Source organism: Astatotilapia calliptera, chromosome 3, assembly GCF_900246225.1.
Source record: "Astatotilapia calliptera chromosome 3, fAstCal1.2, whole genome shotgun sequence".
Classification (NCBI taxonomy): domain Eukaryota; kingdom Metazoa; phylum Chordata; class Actinopteri; order Cichliformes; family Cichlidae; genus Astatotilapia; species Astatotilapia calliptera.
The window spans coordinates 43,495,480-43,503,824 of record NC_039304.1 but is presented as its reverse complement, the minus strand read 5'-3'; positions in this window follow the sequence as shown (position 1 = coordinate 43,503,824).

The following is an 8,345-nucleotide window of genomic DNA, read 5'->3' as shown; positions in this document are numbered from 1 at the left end:
AGGACGAGGCTTGAGTTATGCTGGAGGTCCAACCCCAAGCCTGGGGACCCGACAGTTTCTTGTCGAAGGGTCAACTCTGGTCTTTGCCCGCTGCAAGAAGTTCTCAGGAGAAGACTCCCCAGAAGTGCCGGTCGATCATCGATAACGCCCCCCGCCCACCCTCCTTGCCCTCGAGGACGATATCCTGAGGAGGTTTCGTTCCATCAATGTTCTCATCCTCCCTCCAACACGGACCCTCTCCTCCACCCTATGGACCAGCAAGTGACCTCTAATTAAAGAGACTGTACACGAAAACACATGTTCAAAACATGTGTTCGGGACATAACAGAGAGTACGCAGCTCAGCCTCAGGAGTTTGGGAAAAATCATTTCGACATCGTTGCATGCTCAAGTTAGATTCTTGCATGCGGGAGTGAGTCGTCGAACGCTAAATTCTGCTTGAGGAAGCTGTGTCTGATGCTGTTTGCCCCGAGATTTGAAGGCTTGTTGAGGCGGAACCTCACCTGAAGTCAAGGTTAGGAGATCGTAAATCTTGCACTGCCCTGGGACGCAGGGATATAAACACCTGTGGCAATGAACATTAGAGGAGCTGTCAACGCAGAGCAGCCAAGAGTTGGAGGCGACTGCACTCTCTCAGTACGCCAAAACAATTCAGCGAGCAGGAGGCGCATACCATCGGCCGATCAAGGACAATCACCTGAAAAGAACTTACCGCTCAATAGCTATAGAGGCATTTATGGTGACTTGCTCTCCCACTTCAGATCCATTTTGAAAAGTAGACAAGACAGACGTCGTTGGATAGATTTTTCACAAAAAGGCCATCAACAATCCAAACCTTCAGCGGTGAAAGGTGCCTTAAGGGGCGGAAAGCGATGTGAGAAGAGCCATATGATTAGTCAAAAAACATAAAAAGCACAAGTAAAAAATAAATGATGATAAATAGATTTTTTAAAATATCTAAGAATTAAAAAAGTTTAGTTATGTTTGAACGTCATGTACATGCAGCATATGTATGCATGCATACAGCTGACACATTGATATACACTTATTCCTCTAATTTTGATTATTTAGTATTTACCCAAATCAGATTACTTCTTAAAATACAAGCAGACATACAAAGAAAGCGAAGTTTAACTAAATTGGTAAAAATGTCTGAATGTTTTTGTTGCCGTTTCGTTTTTACTGTAGTTTTTAGAGTCAGGTGTTGGTGGGATTAAAACTTTTTGTTAATAAAAAAAGTTCTCTCTTGTCTTTAATGGCACTCCAGTGTGCGTTGCACTACCTCCTGATGTCTTAAAGCCTGATTAATCTTTGAATTAAAAAAATCAACAAACTTTGACACCTAATGGTAGCCAGTTTCCCGGGTGGTGCTGTATGTATGCATGCATACGTATGCTTCTTCAGCCTCCACCCACCTCCGCACCAAGACTCCGCTCCAGCCAGCATCTATAGCATCAAAAGGCGCGATGTTAGCTGCTCTTCGAATTTACGAAAAACCGTCGGGGAACAGATTAATTTCGTAGTCGGGGTTCCACTGCAGTGGTGTTGCTTGACGTGAGGTTCCCTCAACCAACACTCCCGCCATCTGTTGCTGTTAAAAAACAAAATATTAAAAAAACCACCATCTGTCCACCGTCACCAGTTAATCTGAGAACACCGGTGATTTTAACGCTACTCTGTGTTCATACTTTGAAGTATTAGCTGTTATTGACTTGGATACTATATTGTTTTAAGCCGTGTTGAATGTGTTGTTCATTTTAAAGTGAAAACGCAATCTGCTTGGGCCACAAAAAACTATCGAATTTGCACTCCGTTAAGTGGGATGGTTTGTCAGACATCATCTCCTCTTTGAGCCTCTCCTTTAAAGTTTTTGTGTTTCTTGAAGGCACGCGGATTTTCTGAGTGGTACACTAGGAGTGGCTTGACCTTACAGTCCCACTGGCATTAGCACACAGGGCGAGGGTGAGACGGTCCTTCATGGGCTTGTGGCCTGGCATCTTTATTTCCTCCGCGGTGATGTACGTACGCCGCGGCATCTTTTTCCAGAAGAGGCCAGTCTCGTCACAGTTGAATACCTGCTGGGGGATGTAGCCTTCTTGATTTATAAGTTCCTCAAATTTTTTAACAAATTCTTCGGCAGCCTTGTGATCGGAACTTGCTGCCTCGCCGTGACGCACAACGGAGTGGTTGCCAGTCCTCTTCTTGAACCGATAAAACCACCCATGCGATGCCCTGAACTCTGGGGAGGTTAGGGGTGCCTCCTGCGAGGACGTCGATGCCGTTGGCTGCTCATCGGAAGCTGCCTTACTTACTAAATCATTATAAATTGAGGACGCTTCTCGCAAATGACAGTCTCTGTGGGGGTATTGCCCTCTTGTCTTTAATCCAAACAAGGAGAAGCCTTTCCATCTCGTCGTGTATGGGGGTCCTCCTTTTGGACATGATGGTGGGGCCCTTTGAAGGTTTACCTGCTTTCATGACTTCTTTTTGTTTTATAATTGTTCCTATGGTCGAAGTGCAAGTACGGAAGCCAAGGGTTGTCACATGATTCAGAAGGCATTGTGGGCATTGAGCTGTTCCCGAAACATCTTAACCTGGTTCGGGAACAGCACCATGCAGGACAGACGAGCTCTACAGAGGGTTGTGCGATCAGCTGAGCGCACCATCCCGCTCCGAGCTCCCTGACCTGCACTCAATCTACAGCAGGCGGTGCTGGACCAAGGCCAGGAAGATGGTGAAGGACCTCAGCCATCCCAACAACAGACTGTTCTCTCTGTTGAGGTCAGGGAAAGCGATTCCGCTCCCTGAAGACCAACACAGAGAGACTGGGGAGGAGCTTCTTCCCGCAGGCGATACGGTCTCTCAATCACACCACACACAGTACTGACCCACACATACAGTTCTTACACACACACTGGTCATTCTGGACTTTGTTTTCAACTTCATCACTTAAATCACTGCTGCTGTTATTGTGTATATATTTATTTATACTTCTTGTGTATTTTTGTTCATACATTCTTATATAGTTCTATATTGTGTATTTTGTTGTACAGTTATTTATTTTCAATTTAATTTATATATTTTATCTTATTCTTTCCCAGTGTGTTGTACAGTTATTTCATTTTTAACCTTAATTTATATTTTATTCCTTCCTAGTTAAATTTACCCTTTTTAATTTTTCACATTTATTTCCTATCTTATTCATAGCCTTTTCCTTTTTGTTTTCTTTAGGTCACGAGCAGTTGTCCAAGCATTTCACTACATATCGTACTGTGTATGACTGTGTACGTGACAAATAAAATTTGAATTTGATTTGAAGGCTCAGCCAATCAGAGCCAGCGGATTTCGTTACGCGGGCATTTTGCCGTAACACGGGCAGAAGTATTGCCGTTCAGTGCCTTCGTAACTTGAACTTTTCGTAAGTCGGGGCTCCACTGTATTCTGCATTAGCCAAGTCAGCTAGCATTAGCATCCATCAACCTGCAGCCTAAAGCCACAGTGTACACACAATGACCCGCATCCTGATGTGCGAATGACCGAACAACATCCTGTACTGTGAGGTGCGCCGTGCACATTCATTGTAATGTTTACTAACCTGAGGCAGTGAAGCTGCTGTCAGCCTGGGTAACAAGTAGACGAAAACACAATAATCTTCTTTAAACCGTGAACACAAACGACACACATGCTGTGCTGGGGTTAGCTTCACAACAGGAAGTTCTTTCTGTGAAATTCTTCTTCTGCGCCCCAAAACACTGCTCGGTACCACCATCGCGCTCTGCGCCCTCTAGTGTCCGGATGTAGAATTGCATTTAATGCCTGAAACTCACAATCCAACAGGTTTCTGCAACGTTTTTAAATCACTGTAACGTTTGAACCGTTCGCTCAATTGAAACTAATCCAATTGTTTCTGAAAGCAGAGACTCTGCGCTTTCTCTGCATTTAACTTTAGCGTGAATATGCATGCACACTTTGTTCACCTGATAGAAAAAGTCACATATAAAATTACCCGATACTTGAAAAAACACCAAAGTTAGCAGGTTTACTCTCGCTGTAGTTTCTCCGTAGCGTTACATTCACCTGGAAGTATGTCGGTTCTCAGTCATCCAGCTCAGCATAGTGTAAGGAGCTGCTGATGGAGAGTCCCACATTTAGCCATATGGGAGAGTCCCCAAGAGGGTCATGGACCCCTAATCATCCTCTACCTAATCATATGAACCGAGGTGTGAAGATAACAAAGCCAGCAGGCAGGGTGGCACCTTTGTCTCTCATGCACGAAGAGAGACGCCTCTGAAAAGGCCTCCAGGCCTCTTTAAGTGCAGTCACACCTGACAAAAAGGGATCTTAAAACTGGATTATAGATGTTCAACGATGGTCGTTCACACAGCACAAAAGCATTGCACATCTGCCTTTCACGAGCTGCCGTCTTCCAACAAAAAGCATTTACAATTCCTCATCAGCCGTCAAAGGGTTTCCTACAGCTCGCCTCCTGCCTCTGCACAGCCAGGGAGCTTCTAACGACCTCTGACCTCCTGTAGTTTGGAGTTATCAAAGTAACCCATGACAGTAATGTTTATGCTGAGAGATGGGCTTAATATGATGGAATAAAAATCAGGTCTGATTTTATAGAAATGCTGTTGAATGCATTAGCTTTAAAATAAGTGAGGGATGTGCTTTTCTATCTCCAGTGCACCCAGGAGGCATTTCTGCTGCACACAAAGGTAACTGAATGTCATTTCTTCTTTTCAGGGTGGAAATGTGTCCAGACTCTAACATGGACCCACGGGCCCCACCCTTGGGATTTATGAGGAACAGGGAAAATGATCGGGAGAGAAGCAACAGACTGACTGAAAGAACTGGAACGAGCTCGTATAGAATCAGCTAAACAATATTGTGGATGAACAAATAGAAGCTTAAACACCTCAGACAAAACTATTATAAAACGGCCCCAAAGCTAAAGAATAACAGCACGGAAACTGTGCAAACAGTTAGAAACATTAAAAATCCACCTGCTTATTGCTGCAAACCCAAAGATACAGAAGAATCCTTTTGGTCCTCCTTCATCACTTCCCTGCTCCTCCTCTGCCTCACCTCGTGCTCTCATCCTGGGTTTGCATTGAAAGTATCCCCACCTAATCCCTTATCTATGTAATGCTGAGCTTGCTAAACCTTTTTTATACTTTTTGTTTTATTGGTGACTCCAGAACTCGTGCAGCTGTTAGTGATCACAGCAAGTTTCCCAACCCCAGTTTTAGTTTCCACTCACCCTTTATTTACAGACAGACATCAGTAACATTGTCAGCTCTGTCTTGCCTGTTGATGGTCTTGTTTTCACATTTTGGGGTTAATCCTTTTAAATAAACTATAAAAACAATCCATGTGTCAGAGCCTCGTTTGTGCTGATTAGAGTCAAGTTTCTTTATTTGTCACATGCACAGTTATACAAATACAACACGCAGTGAAATCTATCCTGACACGCTCCTGCACTGTGAAGGGGACAGAAGAACATGATGTTATATACATTAAGTATAGCAAATATACTTTGATGTATATATTATATACACTGTAGGTGTTGGAGCTGTTATCGATGAAACACTGTCCTTCTCCCTGCCGTCTCTCTTCATGAGATCCTCCACCGATGGGCCAAAGTCGGCTGTCATTCCCAGAATGGTCCAGGTCTCTATCTTACAATGAAACACAGACCGATCTCTCCTTCCTCCTCTGCCTCCTTCATCCCCTCTGAGGATCCAGAAAAGGCTTCAAAGACTCTACTCCCTGTCAAAATTAGGGCTTAAAAAGTTTTCTCCCCCAATAAAGATTAAAACCATAAGCTGGGAGGGCTGGGTTTGTTTGCTCTCACTGGTCTGATCGAGCATCCCTGACGTTTCACACTGGTTACCAGTTCTTCAGAGGGAAAAACACAGGTGGGAACAGGAGAGAAACAAGGCACAAGCCCACACTCCCCACTCTGAATGGCACATCTTGCCTGCAGTTGGCCACACCGTTCCTCTACGTGGATTAGATGCATCTATGCAGTGAGTAACACACCAGTTTCTCTGAGGGCATTTTGACCTTCCCCTCTGATTTTGCTCTCATTAAAATGTCACACAAACTGGGATTTTTCCCCCGAGAGCTTTAAAATGTAAAATCTATGCTGCAGAACGTGTGAGGCAGATGGTAACTTGTTCTGTGCAAGAAAAATACCCTCTGCTCAGCTTTCTGTTATGGCCTCTATCACTTCAAAAATACTGTGCTATCTAAGACATGAAGTTTTAAGTGGCTACTCTCATATTGGAGTTTAATTGACCAATGATGTGTATTTAAAATCTGTGTGAACTCTTTAAAAGTGTCTTCCACATGCACCCACTCACCATAGTTCCTGGTGGAGAACAGCTGCTCTAGTGCGTTTTGCTCCCTGTAGTCGTATGAATGGCAAACTACACTCACTGGCAGCAGCATGGGCACACTGAAGCTTTCTTCTGACATTTTCGCTCTCTAGTGTCATCACCATAGTCAGAATAAATAGCATTGGAGATAACGGGCACCCCTGATGAGTGATCAATAGTTAGACGTCTGTCTAATTCCTGCTTTGTGTCTTCTGTTCGTGTCGGGAACTGAAGTTCAGATGGATCGACTGATACATTCCTCTCACTCTGCATTTCCTTCATTCTCCATACCAAGATTTTTCTCGCTTTCCCTCCTTGGTCATACTAAAACTGCCACATTAGACTTTTTGCTGATGCATCAGAAGACAATTTATTATATTCAGTTCTAAAACGTAACAATTCACTTTGATGAGCTCGATGTTAAGTTGTTTTGTGGAGCGGAAAACAAACTCCCGATCTTGGAGGTTCAGGAATCAGATAAGGACACCTGTGTTGGTTTGGCTTTCGAGGTGTTAGGGTGCAACTGCTGATCCTCGGCGCCGTCCAAGAGACCAAACAGACGCAGCTTCTTGCGTCGGACGTGGTTCTCCAGGTCGTCAGTCTGATTTTCAGCTTCCTCATCACAGAAACACATGAACATTAGACCGGAGCATTCAGGGAGTGAAAGCAGTATTTCAACCTTTAAGCTGAACTAACGTTTTACCCTCCTCTTCATCGTCTCGTCTCCCTGCTGTCAGAGACACGACACCCAAATGAACCTCTAAGAGATGATGTCGTCAGTGACCAATCAAGAACGAGAATAGATGACTGACACGTGCTACAATAAGTCTTAGTTTCCCTGTCACTGTATTTTAGGAGTGTGAAGCTATAACGTTATTTTAAAAACCAAGCCGAGCCTGAGAGTCGTGGTTGTGGTGAAGCAGAGAGCTCTGACGGCCCGGACCCGCCCCACAGGTGGAGCTCTGCACAGCCTGAGCCAGCTCACACACTCAGCTACGCCTCTTAGTTTACATCAGCGTGTTGATGTTTGACTCCATCCACCAACACGAACCTGATGTAGTTTACTCTCATTTTGAGTCGATCAGCTGACTCTCAGATCACAGCACGGGAGATGTACGTCACTAGCCTGCACGATCGACACAGATGACAAGAGATGAATCCTGACCAATCCTGGCACCTGTCAAGAACAGGAAGGTGGACACAGAACGCTGCGTATTCCAGGAAAAGCTGGCAAATGATTGTTTGGTGTTGGAGTGTTGGAGACAGTATCTGTGTGCAGTGTGATGCTGAGGAGCATCAGGACATTCACAGTGCTGACAGTGAAGTAGCTGCTTGCCCTGAAGTAGACGATGAGCAGCAAAGTTTGCAGCCAGCTGAGGAACAACATCTAAACAATCTGCAGTCTGTGATCTGAACACAGCACATAATGATCGTGTGTCACAAAGCTTTGCTGAATAAAAGTGTCGTCACCTTTGTTTTCTTGCAGATTATCATCGTACACGTGAGCTCTGCTGATCTCTCCACCTTCTTCTACTTCTTGACACCTTTAAGTGACATCATCCAGGTGTGTTTGTGCTGATGCCTACAGGTGTGTGTGTGTGTGTGCAGGTAATACCCTGGAAGAGGTGAACATGATGAATGTTTCAGGCTGCTGTGATGAACATGTTCTGATCAGGCCCAGACACAGAAACCATTTTAAAAGACAAATTCATATTTTATTTCTTCTTCTAAATCTTTGTAAACAAACTGAATCAGTTTTTCAAATAAAGTTTGTTTTATTTTGAAAATCATCAGAGGGGAAACTGTTGACGATAAACATTATTGTGAAGAGTCTATAAATACTGATGATTGATTGGAGCTGTCTCCAGCTGTTTGTAGATCGTTTTCCCTTCAGCTGCCTGGATACTGATGACATCATGGGGTGTGACCTCTGTGATTGGCTACTCTGAGTTAGTGCTCAGCT